The sequence below is a fragment of the Mus musculus genome, chromosome 10 (assembly GCF_000001635.26).
Source record: "Mus musculus strain C57BL/6J chromosome 10, GRCm38.p6 C57BL/6J".
NCBI lineage: Eukaryota > Metazoa > Chordata > Mammalia > Rodentia > Muridae > Mus > Mus musculus.
Window position 1 is genome coordinate 70,289,448 of NC_000076.6, and position 19,897 is coordinate 70,309,344.

The following is a 19,897-nucleotide window of genomic DNA, read 5'->3' on the forward strand; positions in this document are numbered from 1 at the left end:
CCCCTGGCTCCTCTTCCTGTGGAATCTTCTTGACATGATAATAGAAGTTGCTATTTCCAAGGCTGGGCTCAGAAAAATCCTGAAGATCTTCAGCTTTAATGGGATGCTGTCCACAGGTGACTCAGTACCCCAGCTATAAAGGAGAAAGGTGCTCACATTTCCTGTGGGCAAGCTCAGTTTGATGGGTTGTTTCTCGCCAGAAGACCTCACTAAAGACAGGAATCCAGCAATCTCAAATTCTTTCCCTAGTTCCCGATAAGATATTTTAGGCTCACTTGTGTGTTTTCTCGGACAGATCTGGAGTTAGCCATTCCTCCCAGAATCTCCTGGGCGTGGTTCTTGGACCACTAGTGGATGCTAAAGATACTGACAATCTGTTGGGGATGCTTCTGTATAGTAAGTACTTTTTGTTTTTTTGTTTGCTTGTTTGTTTGATTTGTTTTTGTTTTTGTTTTTTCGAGACAGGGTTTCTCTGTATAGCCCTGGCTGTCCTGGAACTCATTCTGTAGACCAGGCTGGCCTCGAACTCAGAAATCTGCCTGTCTCTGCCTCCCAAATGCTGGGATTAAAGACATGCGCCACCACGCCCGGCTTTGTTTTGTTTTTTAACAACTCATACTTTTTGTTTATTTTTTAAACAGAAGTCATAATGCGTTAGTTCCTCCTGGTCATTTCTAGTTGACATAATTCACATTTGATATACTTGACTTTACACCAAAACTCTCTGTGACTTAGTCTCACCTGTCTAACGACAGTGACATATTTGTTTGTTCTACTGTGCCCAGATTGTAACATTAGAAAAGTAACATTAACATTATTTCTGGCAGCATGATTGCAAAACACTTCTTTGTAGCACATATGTCCCTAGCATGACCTGACCAGATTTGGTTTGCATCCTTGAAAATAGGCTGTCTGAGTGACAAAGCCACTCACTTCCTACCACCTAAGTGTATTTGTGTTATTATCCTGATTTCCTTATAGGATATTTCTTCTATTACAGTTGAGCACCGAACATCTTTTTTCTTGTAGACAGTTAGGGATAATTGAATTGATCCCTGTGTGTTTGTGTGCGAACACATATGTACACATTATGTAGATGCTATAAAACGATTTTAGAAATTAGGTCTCTTCTTCTTGTGGGCTCTGGGGATTGAACACGGGTTGACAGGTTTGCATTGCAACAGCTTTTACTTACTGAAGCCTTTGATTTTTAAAAAAATCTATCTATCTATCTATCTATCTATCTATCTATCTATCTATCTATCTATCTACCTACCTACGGTCTTCATCTTCCTATATGTCTGTGGACTCTGTGCCTGCCTGGTGCCTACAGAAGCCAAAAGAGGGTATCAAATCCCCTGGGATAAGCGTTAAAAATGGTTATGATGACCAGGACTGTGGTGATCTAGTTTCTTATCCGTTGCTGGAACAAACATCGTCATCAAAAGCAACTTGGGAAGGAAAGGGTTTACTGGTTTATATTTCCAGGTCACAGTCTGTTACAAAAGGAAGTCAGGGTGAGAGCTTACGCAGGATTCTGGAAGAAAGCTGCTTCCTGGTCACTCACTGGCTGGGTTGCAGGCACATGCTCAGTTAGCCTTCCTATACAGCCCAGACCTAGGGAATTGTGCCACCCACAGTGGGCTGGGACCTCTTACATCCATCACCAAACAAAGCTGTCTCTCTCAGAAATTGGCCATAGGCCAATTTGATCTTGGCAGTTCCTTAAGTTCCTTCCTCCCGAGTGAGGTGGTGCACACCCGCCTCCTGGAAAGCACCCGGGGGTTACCCCATATCCTTTGTATTTCCTGCCATCCATTTTCCTTTCGGTAATCCTAAACGCAGCCACTCTCCTCTAAAAGTGATGTGTTTGGGGTTCCGGTGCAAAGTTCTCACTGTCCGCTCCATCCTCGATCGCGAGGTAAGGTGCTTGTGGAGAGGGCGCTACCTCCACACTGAAGGCGACCCGCCTGTCCTCTACCTTCATCCATGCTGGTGCTTAGAAATGACTTAGAGTTGGGGTAAACTGGCGGGCAGAGTGGCTGGCAGGCACGGTAGGTCAACAGGGTGACCAAGAAGACAGCAGAGGGAAATGGCACCCTCCCGGGTAACTGTTAGCTAGTGGGAGCCTGGGGCTCCCTCCTAGAACCCTTGCTAGGCATTAGTGGGGTCGCTGCTAATCCATGATCATCTGACTCGTTTCCCTGCCCAGTCCCGGTGGGTCAGGAGCAGGCTCCAATATTGGCTTCCGGTGACCAGGTAATGACGTACAGTTTCCTATGCCAGGTCCTTTATCTGCTGAGATATTTTGAGATTTAAATTCCGGGGCCATTTGCTTGTTTGGCTTCTGACTAAAAAAAAAAAAAAAAAAAAAAGAATTCCTGATGTTGACCACCCATGGTACCCACCGCTGGGGTTAGCCTGGGAGAGTGTAGACAGACAGTTATAAATTCATTCCCAGATAAGACTGACTGGCTAGGGGTCTCTGGCCTTTTTATCCTATGGAAGATGCCTTCTGGGCTTGGAGTCAAATGGGTAAGGGATTACAGTTGGATCTGCCAGGAGGCCACGTGTCAAAGAGGGCCTAGAGAAACAAACAGCCCCTTGGATTCTGTCTGGTCTGGTCCAGGAAGCACTTTCTTATCCATTCTTTCATCTGGTCTCCATAGCAACCTTGACAGAGGCTAAGCAGATGATGCTACCACCCTTCTTCCCCGGAGGAAACACAGAAGGAAACTAAAGATTCCTGTGTCTAAGGGACTGCCTCCTGGTCCCCTCCTGTCTCCTGCTGGGAAGACTGTTCAGTTCTGAGGTGGGTGCAGCCCCGGTGCCTTTAGCTCCAGTGAGCAGTGGCTGGAACTGGCTTTGGTGAGAAGTCTTTCTCGGAACAGGAAAGGAAAAGACGTTGGCTCTGTCTGAGGTAGTCAACAGCCCGGGGCAGCTTCACCCCGCCCAGCCAGTCTGAGAGCTCTCTCTTGTCTCTTCATTTTGATCTCTTCTGGTTGTTTGTTTTCCACAGGCTATACCTCAGATTTGCCTAAGAATTGACTGTAACTCTTACCGAATGATACTGGATCCTACCTAGGTCTATTAGAATCAAATGTGGCTCCCTTTAAAGTCAAGAGATCAAAGAGTAAGATGAAATGACATAGCATCCTAACAGATAGGATTTCAGTTTGTGCTCGTGGGTGTGAATGAAAATTCTTGAAAAGAAGTTATGTGTTTGGCTGTGAGCAAATCAAACCAAACCACCCCCACCCCACCCCCGCCCCGCCCCCCACGTCAGCAGAGACTGATGGACCAATTGGAATCTCAGGAGTGTGTAGAAACTGGAGTTTTGTAGGTTCAGAGGCTACCTTATCTTAGGTTAGTTTTAGCCTTCTGGGACAGCCACTCCTTGCTCCATTCTGTGTCTGAACTGACACCCTGTGATAGTAAATACAGACCTCTAGACACTGAGCAATGGCAGTGCACACCTTTATTTAGTACTCTGAAGGCAGAGGTAGGTTGGAGCTCTGTGAGTTCAGGGCTAGCCTGGTTTACAGAGTGAGTTCCAGGACAGCCAAGGCTACACAGAGAAACTCTATCTGGAAAAACCAAACCAAACCAAAAGCAAACAAACAATAGGCAGACAGACAAAACTCAAAAACAAAACAAAACAAAACAAAAACAAACCTCAGAAGCGTTTAACTTAGCAGACCACCAGTTTCCACTAACCCAAGAAATATGATAGATAAATGCCCTTGATGGTGTCACATGCCTTTAAAGCTGCTGAAGGGTCCATGAGAAAAACAGGAGAAATTGGGGGATGTGGTGAATACAGATTGTGCTTAAGATAGATTAAGGGAAGTGTGTGTGTGTGTGTGTGTGTGTGTGTGTGTGTGTGTATGTGTGTGTGGAGAGAGAGAGAGAGAGAGAGGGGGGGGGGGGGGTGTACATGAGAGTGCATGTGAGGGTGTATTTGTGAGTCAGGAGCTTGTCTAGAGACAGAATTTACCCCTGAGCAGGTAACTATGACATCAGAGACTATGACATCAAGGGTGGACTGTGAATACAGGGTGGGCGGGGGCAGGTCCCACACTTGGATACCAGCAGCGATGGGAAGCCATGACACCTGTGGGGCTGCTCTGCCCTGGTCTTCTCTTCAGCGCCTGGGACTAGCAATTGTGCCCTTCCACTATGAATTGCCTTGGGTTACCTAGGACCCAGCATATTCAGGCTCAGACCCTTCCTCTAAGTTGGGACCATTAAGGGACCCCCCCCAGAAGTGCCAGCAGGGGGGACCTCACTGAATTGCTCCCCAGGTCAGCTTCTCCTGAGTGACCTGCCTTTCCACTTGTCTTGCTATCTGTCTCCCAGAAATCTACCCACAAGCTCCTCTTGTCTACCTTGCTTCCTAGAAATCTAAGGGCAGGCCTATGGTGCAGGAGCCAAGGGCCTGAAGGTGTAGGCACCTGCCTGGAGGAAGAGGCTGCGCTTGGAGCTTAGCTGGGAAAGTATCCAACTCCCACAAGGACTCGGGGCCAACACTGAAAAACCTCAAGCTCACCAAATCTCTCTCCCCTCTCCTGTCCCTTCCCTGTGTCTGTCCTTAAAAGAAGGCAGCATGGCATTCTGAGTAATGAGGTATTCAGGGATGACTTCTGGGAGGAAAAACAACCCCCCCCCCCGCATGAATGAGGGGGAAGGGGCAAACGAAGTGACACAGGGTTTCCCGTTGACAGGAACAGGAAGGAGGCAATATACAGACAAGTGTATATTGTTGTATAGCTTCAGGAATTTGGCTGGGTCTGCTGGGAGGTCATCACAGCTGGGTGTGTTGACTTTCCCTCACAGGGGGAGAGGGTAGGGGAGGTCATGGGAGCTTCACCTGAGCAGTCAGCCTTGCCTCTCAGCCGGCTGTATCCAGTTCTGCCCTAACAGAAGTCAAGGATGAGAGGAGGGGTTCTATCTATGCAGCAGAGGGAAAGCCGACATCCCCGCTGGATACAGGCTTTCCGGCATGGCTACTTTAAGGTTATCCACGCTCATGTCTATAACCCCTCACCCAATGCTCTGTGTGGTGGATTGAAAGAAAAGGGCCCGCATAGGTTCATAGGAGTGGTGCTATTAGGAGGTGTGGTCTTGGTGGAAGAAGTGTGTGTGTATGTAAAGGGCTTTGAGATCTCAGATGTTCAAGCTAGGTCCAGTGTGATTCTCTTCCTGCCACCTGGCGATCCAGATGTAAACTCTCAGCCCCCTTCTCCAGCACCAGGTCTGCCTGCAAGCTACCATGCTTCCTCCCATGCCAGCAATAGACTGAACCTCTGAACCCATAAGCCAGCCTCAATGAAATGTTGTCCTTTATAAGAGTTGCCTTGGTCATGGCATCTCCCCACAGCCATAGAAACCCTAAGAAAGACATCCTGTAAGTGCCATAAACTCACTGTTTCTCCCTGGGGAACTATGATGAACTTGTACTTCAGTTTGTCATCAGGACCTTAGGAGAAGGGGTAGACGCTGTTGGTGTCTCTTCCAGGGCAGGGATTGTGGCAATACATACACATACTTATGCATTTTGGTTTTGGGGATGATATAGACGAAAACTAAAGGAATGGTTGCGTCTTGTAGGAGAAATCTTACCCTTCATTTTCTTCTGACCATTTGAATATTTCTTTAAAATTATTTATTTATTTTATGTACGTGAGCATACTCTTGCTGTCCTCAGACACACCAAAAGAGGGCATCGGATCCCATCGTAGACAGCTGTGAGCCACCCTGTGGTTGCTGGGAATTGAACTCAGGACCTTTGGAAGAGCAGTCTGTGCTCTTAACCACTGAGCCATCTCTCCAGCCCCTTGAATATTCTTCACAGGTGCATATGGATCTCATATAGGAGAAAATGTTAAAGGTGCTGATTGTGTAGGTGGGAGTCAGGGAGAGAAGTCGGAGCGGCTCTTGGTTTACAACATTACAGCAGCATGTTATGTTGCTTGCCAGATAAAATCTAGGATGCTCAATTATAATTTAATTGTCAGATAAAAAGTTCATGTGTGTGTGTGTGTGTGTGTGTGTGTGTGTGTGTGTGTGAAAATGAGCTTTGGGATCCTCGTTACCGTTTCTGCATTCTGTAGCCTAACCTGAAGGTGTTGCTGCTGGTGGGGAACCCGAGGACCAGGACACTCATCTCAGTATTCCTTGGAGAAAGCCATTCTGAATTTGAGAGGTTAGCAGAGTCCAGGAGTCCAAGGTGCCAGGCAGAGGCTGGGACTGGAGGTGGGCTTTGTGTGGAGTCCCAGAATGCAGTGTGCACTCCAGGGGTGTCCTGTGTAGTCTGAGGGAGGGTGCCAAGGGCACTGAAACTGTTAGGCTACCAAATCATTTCTCTCAGGAATCTCATCCCAGCAAGGAAAAGCTGACGACTCCCTCTGCAGCAGCCTCGGAGGTTAAGGAAGGCGTCCCAAGCAAGAGCCTGACATTTATCTTCAGGGCTCTGCTGCTACCACCAAGAATGTCAACCTCAGCAGGGCATGGTGGCGCATGCCTTTAATTCCAGCACTTGGGAGTTAAGGCAGGCAGATTTCTGAGTTCGAGGCCAGCCTGGTCTACAAAGTGAGCTCCAGGACAGCCAGGGCTATACAGAGAAACCCTGTCTTGAACCCCCCCCCCCCAATAAAAAGAATGTCAACCTCTTTGGGGTCCAGGACATTGTGGGCACCTTGGAATGGGCACAGGGAACCAAGAGGCCCCCAGCCTAACTGGATAGGACTTCAGGCAGGCAGTCGGGACACGGGAGCCGAGGGACTAAAGACTCTATTTTTCCTCAGTGGACCAGAAGCACTTCAGTATTTCTCAAGCACCATTGAATGGCAGCATCTGAAGAAGGTACATGTACCAAATATACAGCGAGACATTTTCTTAGAAGAAAAGAAACAGGAGAAATTAATTTTGCTGTTTCATCTTGCTTGAGAGGCACAAAATGCTAAACATGTAATCAGTATATGACTAATTAATGAGATTGATGATTAATGAGAGACTTTGACTTTTTAAAAGTCTATCTCAAAATCCAGAGAGCACAGAGAGGCCACATGTGGTGACCCCTCCCCACAGGCCTATGAGGAAGGCTCGCTCCCTCCCTCCCTCCCTCCCTCCCTCCCTTCCCAGCTTTCTGGGGATTTGGTGCCCCGCCCCCCAACTCCCGCCCCACCCCCACTCCTCTGTCAACCTTCCCAGCCTTTAACGTGTGCAGGTTGTGCCAAAATCATATTAGCTGGCTCAGCTCCCGGTGCAATTATATTAGTTACCTGGCCTGTTAGCCCTGCCTTGGCCATGGAAGCTGAGCCTTACCCCTCTTTAAAGCTTCCTTGAAGACTCAGGCATAGTTTACTTGCACCCTTGAGCTCCTGAACACAGGCGCCATTGGGTTCCTGAGGATAGGTGGAGATGCGTAGTGAGCTGAGGCCTTACCCAGGCCTCTTTTCGAGCCACCTGAGATGGGGGCTTCTTTGCCTTCGGTCTTCTCCATAGGGCGAGCCCTGCATGCATAAGAGTTATTCCCTGTACTCTTGCGCCACCTTGTGGTACTTGTGAAAAATCCGAAAATGGCCTCCCGCATCTAGGTCTCACCTAGCAGAACAGCCTGGAAGGACCAGCTGGCTTTTGTAATCGCCTTTAGTCTGAGAGGAAATGAGATTTGTTACTGAATATGCACCGTCTCCTAGGGGTCGAGCTGCCTGCGGAGAGTTCAGTCGCTGTAGTGACTACAGCCGGAACAAAGAGGAAGCATAAATTCCAGGCTGCTCCTCTGTCGTTTAGACAGAATCCTGTCCTAAGCCTAAATGTATGTGGTCTGTCCATTGGAGTTAGCTCTGGCCATGACCAGTCCAAAACAAACAAGCAACAAAAATAAGCAAATATGTAAAGATAATAAAGTCTGATAAGGCTGGTTGCAGCCTACTATGCTTGACAATACAATAATATTGTCTTATTCCAAGCCTTATATGCTTGGAAATCCCTGTATCAAGGAAGGAGTGTGAGGGCTAGGGAGATGGCTCAGTCAGTCAAGTACTTGCCTTGCAGCTGGGGGGCCTGAGTTTGAACCACAGAACTCACACAGGGGATCGGTGTCCCAACTCTGGGTTGGTTTAGACAAGCCGATTCCACTGGCTGGCCAGCCACTCTAGTTTACTTGGTGAGTTCCGGGCCAAGGAGAGACCTGTCTCTGAAGACAAGGTGGATGGATGGCGCTTGTGTAATGACACCCCAAGTTTTCCTCTGGCTTCTATGCATGGGGACAACGTGTGAACACACAGAAGGTTCCTCAATCATGTTCCAACAAGGGACAGGAACAGTGGTTTTCATCAACAGAGCTGGGCAACACATGCCCCCTCCTTCTCCCTCAATGATTTTTCTGTATGCTGCACACCCCTGTCCCCTGAGTCATAAGCCACCTGCAATTTCAGACTGGAAATAAAATCAGCCCCAGACCCTGACTTTGCCGGGTCTTGCAGGAGAGATGACCCCATGAAGCTGAGTCTGCTCTTTGCTTCAAGTTTTTACTGAGGCTTATGGCTGCCAGAGCAGAAGTTTCCCCATGGCCACGGTGGCTTTGGGAGGCCTTGCTAAATAGAGTACCTCAGAAATACAAAGTCCTTCCCACCCGGTGGCCCCAGCACTTAGAGTTCCTAAGTGTATTTTTCATTTCCGTTAAGGCATCAAAAGCCTTTAAAGTCCAATTTTGTAGGGAAACAATTTAAGCTTTTACCTGACATCCCAACCTTAGCATAAAAGTTCTCATTATGTGGGTTCTATGGGAGATGTTCATCAATGGGAGCCAGTGACGGAATTTGGTCCTTTCTCCGCGAGGGTGTGTCAGCGTGAGGCACTTCAGGAGGTCGGATGTCTGTGCACCATCTGTAGCTTTACACATCTATACGTCTACACACGTACGTATGTCTGAGGGGCAGAGGCTAGAGGTTTATGGGAAGAAGGTATTGAGCTTCTGAACAGTACCTAAGATCTTCTGTTAGTCCTGGCATCAGGAGAGAAGTTGGGAGCTGAGATGTCTAACTCAGGACTTGCAAGTTCCCATCCTGGTGCGGGAGCAGACTCGGAGGCAGCCTCAGCCAGTGAGTCACAGAACTCAACACTGGCAAGTAAGGCATCCTCACAGAGGACACTGGAACGGGTGGAGATGGGGCAGGGTGGATGGCCCGGCAGTTAAGACCACTTGCCGCTCTTCTCAGAGGACCCAGGGTTGGTTCCCAGCACCCATGTGACCATTCACAACCATCTGACCTAGGCTGGGTGGTCTCTGTTGTACTAAGCTGAATGATGGGGTGAAGGTATGGCTGTGGCCAGGTCAGGGAGTGGGGGAGAAGCAGATCTGTTTTAAATTGTGTCCTCTTAACCTATACTAGAAAGCCTTTCCCAAGACCTGTTTCATGACCCTATGTAGAAAGATACTCATCTATCTCCCGGGTTTTCACATGCTACCCTTTCAAATAGCACCCTCCTAAGACACACAGACATGGAGGTGACCTTTCATGGAGAGGTGGCCCGATCATGCTCCCTACATCCTTCACAGCACAATGTGGAAGGCTGTGAGGTCCTACACACCTATCTTAGCCAGAGGGTTAAGGAAAGTGTCTATGGTCAGCTGGGAGGCTCAGAGGGGGACAGAGAATTTTAAGAAAGAAATAGAAAAACATGCCTTTGGGGATCATTAAAAAAACAAAACAAACAAACAAACAACAGTGTCACTCCAGTCCTTCCTGGGTCAATTTATGGTTAAAAATCTTGCTGCTGAAGGGGAAATCTCAAACTCCCACAGGGGATAGTAACAGGATGTGGGCGTGCTATCTATGACCGCTAAACACTGCACAACTCTTGATGTGGTACAACTTGAACCCTTGAAGTATGGAATGTGAACTTGTCATTTCCTCTAAGATAGGATTTTATTTTATTTTATTTTATTTTATTTTATTTTATTTATTTTATGTAGTCTTCCAGGCTGACCTTGGAATCCCAACCTCCTGCCTCAACCTTCTGAGTACTGATCCACCACATCTGGATAGACTAGACATCTGCTGCAACAGAATAGTTAAAAAAAATGGTATACAACAGAGCAACAAAGACATTTCTGGCCATGGGTCATGTTCTCCGGGATCACTAAGGCTGTCACTCTCACGTACCCTGGGGGCTGAACTAGATTGAAAAAGGAAGAGAGAAAAATCGATATTAAAGATAGCATCATTTTCTGTGGTGAGATCTTGGCTTCAAACAAACTAGCCCAAGGACATTTTGAGGCCACGTGGGAGAAAATAACTTGTTTGTATTTTACCGTCTTCTACTCTGTTCTCTTCCTAGGATATCAGTTTGGTTGCTGTTGAACTAAACACACAAAAGTGGGAGAGAGTGGGCTGGCTGTCAGTTTTCCTGCGGTCTGGCTCCAAGGGCACAGCCTTGAAGGACAGCTGCATTGCATCCCTCCCCTTCCACTGCAGAAGCAGTGGTGCAGGCTGTGCCAAGCTGCAGCCTATGTGTCCTCTGTGACCGTCAGCCAGTCTTTATCTATGGCCCCCTCCCAGCAGTGGTATTTTTGTGGTAGGTGTCTTAGGTACTTTTCTGTCCTATGACAAAACACCATGTCCAAGACAATTAATAAAAGAAACCATCTAGTTTGGGGTACACAGTTCCAGATGGTGAGTCCATGGCTATTATGAAGGGGAACAGGTCAGCAGGCAGCCAGACAAGGCTCTGGAGCAGCAGCAGAGAGTTACATTTAATCCACAGGCAGGAAGGAGAGAGGGGAGAGGGGAGAGGGGAGAGAAGGAGAGAGGGGAGAGGGGAGAGGGAGAGGGGAGAGGGAGAGGGGAGAGGGGAGAGGAGAGAGGGAGAGGGAGAGGGGAGAAGGAGAGAGGGGAGAGGGGAGAGGGGAGAAGGAGAGAGGGGAGAGGGGAAAGGGGAGAGGGGAGAGAAGGAGAGAGGGGAGAGGGGAGAGGAGAGAGGGAGAGGGGAGAAGGGAGAGGGGAGAGGGGAGAGGGGAGAGGGGAGAGGGGAGAGGGGAAAGGGGAGAGGGGAGAGAAGGAGAGAGGGGAGAGGGGAGAGGGAGAGGGGAGAGGAGAGAGGGAGAGGGAGAGGGGAGAAGGAGAGAGGGGAGAGGGGAGAGGGGAGAAGGAGAGAGGGGAGAGGGGAGAGGGGAAAGGGGAGAGGGGAGAGAAGGAGAGAGGGGAGAGGGGAGAGGGGAGAGGAGAGAGGGAGAGGGGAGAAGGGGAGAGGGGAGAGGGGAGAGGGAGAGGGGGGAGAGGGAGACGGAGGGGAGGAGGGGAGGGGGAGAGGGAGAGGGAGAGGGAGAGGGAGAGGGAGAGGGAGAGAGAACTAGCTAGGAATAGTGTTGGCTTCTGAAACCTCAAAGCCCGCCCCAGTGACACACCTCCTTCAACAAAGCCACACCTTCTAATCCTTCCCAAACCATCCCAACTAGGGACCAAGCATTTAAATGTATGAGCCCGTGGAGGCCCTTCTCTTTCAAACCATCTTAGCAAGGTTCCAGAAATGTGTTCTGAAACCTTAGAACTTCCGTTTAAAGCATATAGGATGTGATTTTTTTCGTGTGTGTGTAGATTTTTTAAAAATTTATTTTATGTATATGAGTACACTATAACTGTCTTTAGACACATCAGAAAAGGGCATCGGATCCCATGACAGATGTCTGTGAGCCACCATGTGGTTGCTGGGAATCGAACTCAGGACCTCTGGAAGAGCAGTCAGTGCTCTTAACCACTGAGCCATCTCTCCAGCTCCAGGATGTGATTCTTGTTAGGAGTTAGAGGGAAGAGCCTCCCTCATCTCTTCCCAAGAATATTGAAGCCAGGGTTGTTTTGTATTTAAGGACAGGGCAAGGCTAAGCACAGGACAAGGGACACCAGCCTCTGGGTATTAGTTAACTAGGAACCTCCCACATTCCAGGACCAGCAGCTCCCCCATCCCCCACCCTGCCTTTAACCATTGATGTGTCGGGTTTCTACCTTCCTGTATTTTCCCTGTGTGCATGCTCTGACCTCCTGGTCTCTCTCTTTCCCCAGCCCTGCTCAGAGGTAGCCTTTTGCCTCTTCCATCCCCAATAAATCTCCTGCATGAGGTCTGTGGCATGGTACGATTTTTTTTGCGGCATTCCTCCACCAAGGTGTTCTTTTGACGCAAACCCCTTTCCCTGCGTGCATTGAGTGTTTTTCCTGTAATGAATTTGTTGACTCTTGAGTTCACTCCCTGTTTAATTATCATCTGTGATGCCAGGCAGGGGAAGGACAGAGAGGCCAGCCACTGTCTCTGCTTATGATAGCTCTGCTCCTCTGGGGACATTTTGTTTCCCTGCAAAGGTCATTTTCTGCATTCAAAAGACATGCATGTTTTGGAGTAATAGACTAAAAGTTGAAAATGTGCTTTTATGGAATCTTGCTAGGTCAAAATCAAGTCCAGCCGTAGGGGTAAACATAGCTTCTTCCTTTCTTGGGAATGGCACTGACCTAAGGAATACCTGAGGGGGTGTGATAGAGACAAGGGCCTACACAAAGCCGGGGCTTCTGTCCAAACCATGGGCACCTTAGGGGAAATGCTCTCTTTTATTTATCATTGTTATTTCAGACGGGGTTTCACTCTGTAGACTGGCTTAGAACTCACCATTTAGATTAGGCTGTCCTTGAACTCAGAGAGCCTCCTGCCTCTGCCTTCAAATGCTAGGATTAATGGTGTGTGCCAACATTCACCACCAAGGTTCATTAGTTTTAAATGATGTGTGTGTGCGTGTGTGTGTGTGTGTGTGTGTCTAACTTCTCTCCCTGCCCAGTGTGTAAAAAACCTGTGTCAAACACTACCCCAACAGTGTCCTTGGTCCCCGTTTGACCTTGTGGTGCTGTGAGGGGCGCTGTCCTTTATACCTTGCAGAGAGACTTGAGAGGCAAAGACCACACAAATGTCATACTGGAGTTTAAGATTAGGCCTCTAGTCGGGCGGTGGTGGCGCACACCTTTAATCCCAGCACTTGGGAGGCAGAGACAGGCAGATTTCTGAGTTTGAGGCCAGCCTGGTCTACAGAGTGAGTTCCAGGACAGCCAAGGCTACACAGAGAAACCCTGTCTCGAAAAACCAAAAACCAAAAACCAAAAAAAAAAAAAAAAAAAGATTAGGCCTCTGAACCTATATATTCTCTCATCACCACAGAGAGATAAAAGCTTTATAACTGTGTGATCTAAGGTGACGAGAGAAATGGGGCCTCCCTTCTAGAACTACACACAGCCATTTATAAGCCCAATCCTTCATTTCTGAGCAGAATAAAGACACCACTGAAAAAGTCACTTTTAATGCGACATTTATTTTCCTTTCTGCAGCGAGCATATTGTGTCATGAGAGCTAAACTCCGTTGGATGGTGGGGATAAGAGTTTAATTCTCCATTACCCAAATATCAGCAACCTTTTACATGGTCCTCTGAGGTAGTGTGTAAGACAAAATACTCCCAAGAGGCCCAGCTGTCTCCCTGAAGTTTACAGTGCATCTATGAGCTTGTTGCTACTATTTTTTTTTTTTTTGAGGGGGGTACGTGGTTTCCAGACAGGGTTTCTCTGTGTAGCCCTGGCTGTGCTGGAACTCACTTTGTAGACCAGGCTGTCCTGGAACTCAGAAATCTGCCTGCCTCTGCCTCCCGAGTGCTGGGATTAAAGGTGTGCGCCACCACGCCTGGCTGCTACTATTCTTTTACAATCAAACTATAACAATATTTAGATCTTACCTAACTCATGCTGATGTCATAGGAGCTGAGACACAGACGTGGGAGACAGCAGAATCAAGGTCACTACTTGATTCCATCCTTAACTCGGTCGTGAAGTTCACGTTTCTTTCCTTTTTACATATTAATTAATGTATATGAGCATCAACTGCAAGTATCTGTGTATCATGTGCATGCAGTACCCCTGGAGGTCAGAAGGGGGCGATGGAAACGTCTTCCTTACAGTAAGTCTAAATACATTTTTCTGGCTTCCAACCATTGGGCAGCCTTCAGATAGACACCTAAAGACAATCTAATCTTTTAAGTTAGGCCCCTGCATGCTTTGGTAGTCTCTCCCTAAGAGGGCACAGGAGGGAGAGAAGGGGCTATTTCATAATCTGTGATCTAAAGACATGCTTGCATGCCGTACTCAGATAGGAGACCATACACATACACATGCACACGTGCGCGCGCACACACACACACACACACACACACACACACACACACACACACACGTTATTACCATACTATTAATGGTCTCTTTGTTCTGAGTTAACTAACCCTCTCCCCAGCCCAGATATCTCTGAAGGAACACCAAGTGTTAACAGCGGTAACTAACTTGAGGCAGTGTTTCAAATGCCCGAGCCTCAAACACCCACAGAATGAGGGGGAAGGCACAGAGGCTGATAACAGGCACAACAACAGAAGTGTGGCTCGGGGGTGGACAAGATGGCTCAGTGGGGCAGAGGCGCTTGCTATGAAGCCCAATGACGGGAAATCAGATCCCAAAACCTACATGGTAGAAAGGTGAGAGTGGATTCAACTAAACGTGTATATTTACATACAGTGTAGTCTCTCCCAAAGGCCTGTCATGTGCGTTCGGGGAAGGCGTAGACACTCAGAGCTCCCTACCCCATGATTGTTCCAGACGTTAGGGTACTTGACTCTCTTCTTTCCCTTCCCATCCCCCTCCATACAATCCTTTGCTTGTTTCTATAGCTTCCGCCTCCTCGGAGTCTCTTGAATTCACAGGCTACTCCGCTCACCCCAGACCATCTTTCTGGGCCAAGCTGCACCCCTCATCTGGACAGAGGTGGCAGTCCTGAGTTAGCAGCACCCCACTGTCCTGTATGAAGTGGCCCTCAGCGCAGGTCGGAGGCTCCTGGCAGAGTCTCCATCTTGTGTCCATCACTCAAGACAGAGTTCTTTCTGTCCCTTGAACAGCGCATTCCCTTTTTTGTCTCTGGGCCTTCAAATATTTTCCTTCTAGATAAACACTCTCTCCCTCACATGTCACTAAGGTCACTTAGCCTTAGCGTGTCCCCAACTCAGGGTGGTCATATGACTTCCCTGCTTGAGGCTGGTCTCCCTGTTGTGAGTTGTACTTTTTACTTCTCCATACTCTCTGCTGCTGTTATAACGTCTTTATTTGAATCAAATTTCTATTAAAATTTTATTTAATAAAACTTTAATTTTGATTAAATTTTACTTATAATGAAAATGGAAATCTTAGTGTTATTCATTAATGAATAGTGTTTTTATTAATTTTTATTTAATACCATATTAATTTTTATCAAAATTTAAGGTGCATTTAATACAAACCATTTACTTAATAAGTATTAGTGCTTTTGTTAAATTTTATTTATTTAATAATTTTAATTTTTATTGACATTTATTTTTTAATTTAATTCAATTTAAAAGTTTTAACTCAAATGAAGATGTTATAAGAGCAACAGAGAATTTCAAGCAGTTAAATAGAACAACTTCATCCTATAGTCTCAGGAATTCATGGCTCCCCCTGCTGCTGTGGTCTGAAGTTGCTTATATTCTAATGCTAATATTGGGCCCCCAAGACATGGTTGCCCCTGAGAGGAGAAAATTTGCATGTAGACCCAAGTGATACTGAGTGACCTTGTCCCCAAATTATTTTTGATTGATGAATAAAGATGCTGATAGTCAACAGCTGGGCAGAAGAAACATAGGCAGGGTTTAAAATTCCTGATCTAGGGGTCAGAGGTGAATCCCCGAGGGGAAGAAAGAGGAGGAGGAGGAAGAAGAAGATGTGGCCCTGAGGGCTGGCCAATTAGAGTTAAGAGAAGCCCAGATAAAATATAGTAAGTAGTAAGTATTAATTTGGGGTTATCGATAAAAAAAGTTGATTCTAATAGCATAGAGGATAGCTATCTATTTAGCTCTAATGATGATTGTACTGGCTGGTTTTGTGTGTCAACTTGACACAAGGTGGAGTTATCACAGAGAAAGGAGCTTCAGTTGAGGAAATGCCTCCATGAGACCCAGCTGTGGGGCATTTTCTCAATTAGTGATCAAGATGGGAGGGCCCATTGTGGGTGGTGCCATCCCTGGGCTGATAGTCTTGGGTTTTATAAGAAAGCAAGCTGAGCAAGCTGAGCAAGTCTGGGGGGGGGGGGCGGCGGCGCAGGAAGCAGCATCCCTCCATGGCCTCTGCATCAGCTCCTGTTTCTTGACCTGCTTGAGTTCCAGTCCTGACCTCCTTTAGTGATCAACAGCCATGTGGAAGTGTAAGCTGAATAAACCCTTTCCTCCCCAACTTGCTTCTTGGTCATGAGGTTTTGTGCAGGAATAGAAACCCTGACTAAGACACTGACTAAGACTTATAGTAAAAATTAGCAGTTCCCGCCCCACCTTCCTCAGACTATTTTGATGCAAAGCCCAGAAATCACACCATCTTGCCCAAAAAAATCAGTGCGCATTTCAGAAAAACAGAACATATTCATTTCTCCCTGCCTGGGATGGGGACACTCTGAGGCTAAGTGACCTTAATAAAACGGATAGGCGAGAAGCAGGAGGGGAATTTTACCGAGAAGGAATAGCCTACCAGTTAGCAAGCCTAAGATTGTGCCCAGTGACTGCATCTGTTTCTCTAGGGCTGTGTTGGGTCTTCGGTAGACCATTGTAATCTTAATCAGTCCAGGCTGCCAGAAGAGTACCTCAAAAGATGTGGCTGCAGCAACAGGAAGGTTTTCTTACTGATCTAGAGGCTGGACATCTGAATTTAGAAAAGCCAGCATGACCAGGTCATAGGGAGCCCTGCCTCTTAGTTATATGCCAGCAAGGGGGAGAGGAGAGAGAGGGGAGGGAGACAGCTTGTTCACACACACAGACATAGAAATACATTCAGACACACACACACACTCATAGATATAAACATACATAGACACACAAACACAGATACACACACAGACACAAACAGACATACAGACAGACACACACTGATACACACATACACACACACAGATACAAACACACACACAGATACAGACACAGACACACACAGAGATACACAAACACAGACACACAGATACAGACATACAAACAGACACACATACAGACACACAGACACATACACATCGATCCCCTCCTTTTCCTTCTTTCTTTCTTTCTTTCTTTCTTTCTTTCTTTCTTTCTTTCTTTCTTTCTTTCTTTCTTTCTTTCTTTTCTTAGGCAAGGACTCATTATGTTCCCCTGGCTAGCCTGTAACTCACTGAATAGACCAAGTTTTCCTGGACCTCACAGACATCCACCTGCCTCTGCCTCTGAATGCAGGAACCCACCCCCACCCCACCACACCCCACTCTCTCTTTAACCACGGTGTTAATTCCACCTTTAGGGCCCTCCCTCATTGTATACTGACTCAAAGATGGGCCACAGGTAGAGACAAGATAACGATTTGTCAAAATGTCTCATCAAATGTAACGGACGCAGTACTCACTGAGGGGGGCCATGTGGACCAGGGTTCATATATCCTGACTGGAATTAACCAGTTGTGTTTTGTGGAGCAGGTTGGCCAGCTTCCTAGGGATCGGTTGCTTTGTCCAACGGACGCTTAAGGGAGCTTGTATCAGACATAGCGCCTGGTGCACACTAGACGCTCAGCGCATTACAGCAGTGATTGTCTTCTACGTGCCAGACTTTTGGAGGGATGGATCCATGGTCTTTGCCGATGTGTCTGGAGATGCACTCCCAAGCCGGGACGATTTGGGGAACATCTGTACTACTACCGAGCCTCCTCTGGTGTTGCATGCTGTCCCTGCCCCAGCCGCCTCCCACTCAAGTCTCTATATCCATGCCTGGGATGGGATTGGGACTCTCACCTCTTTTATTCCTGTCTGAGCACAGGTTAGACCTTCCTCCCTTTCAGTTAGTTTGAGTGCATAGGATACGCTTTCCATAGGACCTCAGGGCCTCAACCCAGGCCATTTCATGGATCAATGGATTATTGCTTCAAAGTGCTGGATCTCCCCCCCCCCCCAAAAAAAAAAAACCCCACAAGGTGAAGAGTTATTTCCTTATTACTTTAAGCAGGGGAGTGCCCTTCACTGGACGAGAGCAGGAGCTGGCTCACTTCCTGTGCTACCTCCCAGGCGGCCACAGCACCAGTGCCCTCTCTAGATGGCATTAATCCTTAGAATCTCTCTTTGTTCCTTTAAACTCCAGGCACGGTAGCAGACACGCCGTCACTCCTTTATTCTGTGAGGATGGGGTCTGTAATTGTACGCCCCTGTTCCTCAAAGTCCACCTTGCTTTCGGCAGCTTTCACTGCGTCCCCTGGACTCGTTCTTTGTCCAGGCTTGAAACTCATTTAGAAGCGGCCAAGCTCCTGTTCGCCATTTCCTTATCTATTGGTGATTTCAATTCCCCCTCGGCAATCTTTGCTTCACCTTTCCCAGCAGCGTAGCAACAATGCTTACAGACACAGCAGACGGAAGCAAAATAGCAGCGGAATGAACACCTATTTCTCTGGTGGTCCCTTGGCACTGCGTCTCTGTCCCTGGAAGAGGCAATACAATGGTTACTCTGACCTAGAACAAACAAGGAGCCAAAAAAAGGAAATGTTATCTTTCCTTCCACCCGCAAGCTTTCAATTTTTAAAATGTCATCTCACTGTGGGTCTTTTCTGGTTGGTGATTTGCAGCTATTTATTAATAAGCCGCCCCCGGATAGTAATTTATTCCTTCCATTTTACCAAAGAGCACCGCACGAACTGTCTTTATTGTAAAACATTTCTCAAGGTCAGCCAACAGCCCATTTGTTTTGAATTATGATTGGTGAATTGAAATCCCACAATGATTATGACTTTGTCGCTTTGGAATCTAAAGATTTCTTCTTCTGCATCCCTGCACTTAGGTAACCTTCACCAAGCAAATCAATGTCTTTGAGCGTTATCGTGGTCCTCTATACGAGGCTATCGGGATGAAAGCACCATGATGGAAAAATTCGGGAGAGAGTTCCTGACAGGAAGAGTACCTACAGATTCACTCATCTCTTCTTTGGAATGAATTCTGACAGAACTGAAACATTTCATTTTGAGTCAGTTCATGGAAAGTTAATTTTTATGGGTTTCTCTGAAAATTAAGAACAACAAAAGGCAAATTTGTTAGTTGGGTTAGTATATATTTTATACGTATGATGTGTAAGGATGGATGATGCATTTCCTAATATTCCTAACAATGTTCATTTTCAGTTGTTAGACATTTATTTTTTGAGGTAAGAGGGGAGGGGGAGACAGGGTTTCTCTGTTTAATCCTGGCTGTCCTAGAAGTCACTCTGTAGACCAGGCTGGGCTTGAACTCAGAGATCTACCCGTCTCTGCCTCCCGAGTGCTGGGATTAAAGGTGTGCACCACTGCCCAGCCTTAAAAAAATAAGTATTATTTTATTTTGTGTAGTTGAGTGTTTTGCCTGCATGTCTATCTGTGTGCTACATGCATGCTTGGTGCCTGAGGAAAGAGTGAGCTCCTATATGGGTGCTGGGAATTGAACCCAGGTCATTTGCAAGAACAAAAAGCCTCCAGTTATAAACTTTTAAATTATATATATATATATATATATATATATATATACATATATATATATATATATATATATATATAATGTATATATGAGTGTTTCCTGAGCACAGGCCAGAAGAGAGCATCAGAACCCCTGAGACTGGCATGAGAGATGGTTGTGAGCCACCATGTGCGTACTAGGGAACACGCCAGGCCTGGAAGAACAGCCAGTGTTCTTAACCACTAAGCCATGTCTCCAGCCCTCAGTGGTTATACTTTATGTTGAACACGCCTACTGAACCATTTGCCAGAGGTCTATTCAATCGCCATGCACTTTATTGTA

The 19,897-nt window shown here is 47.0% G+C and overlaps 2 long non-coding RNA genes across 4 annotated transcripts; both read left to right on the forward strand.

Moving 5' to 3' along the window:
* The first annotated feature begins 320 nt into the window (after window positions 1–320).
* On the forward strand, window positions 321–19,002 carry Gm40687. 3 transcript variants are annotated; one of them, XR_003948905.1, is made up of 3 exons: window positions 321–396; window positions 2,670–2,812; window positions 18,912–19,002. It is a non-coding gene; the product is annotated as a predicted gene, 40687 (long non-coding RNA). The 3 variants fall into 3 exon arrangements; XR_871813.3 differs by lacking the exon at window positions 321–396 and adding an exon at window positions 1,867–1,921; XR_001779810.2 differs by lacking the exons at window positions 321–396; window positions 18,912–19,002 and adding exons at window positions 1,867–1,921; window positions 9,983–10,101.
* Gm33704 lies at window positions 3,948–4,610 on the forward strand. Its single transcript, XR_380557.2, has 2 exons — window positions 3,948–4,304; window positions 4,401–4,610. It is a non-coding gene; the product is annotated as a predicted gene, 33704 (long non-coding RNA).
* Window positions 19,003–19,897: the final 895 nt, after the last annotated feature.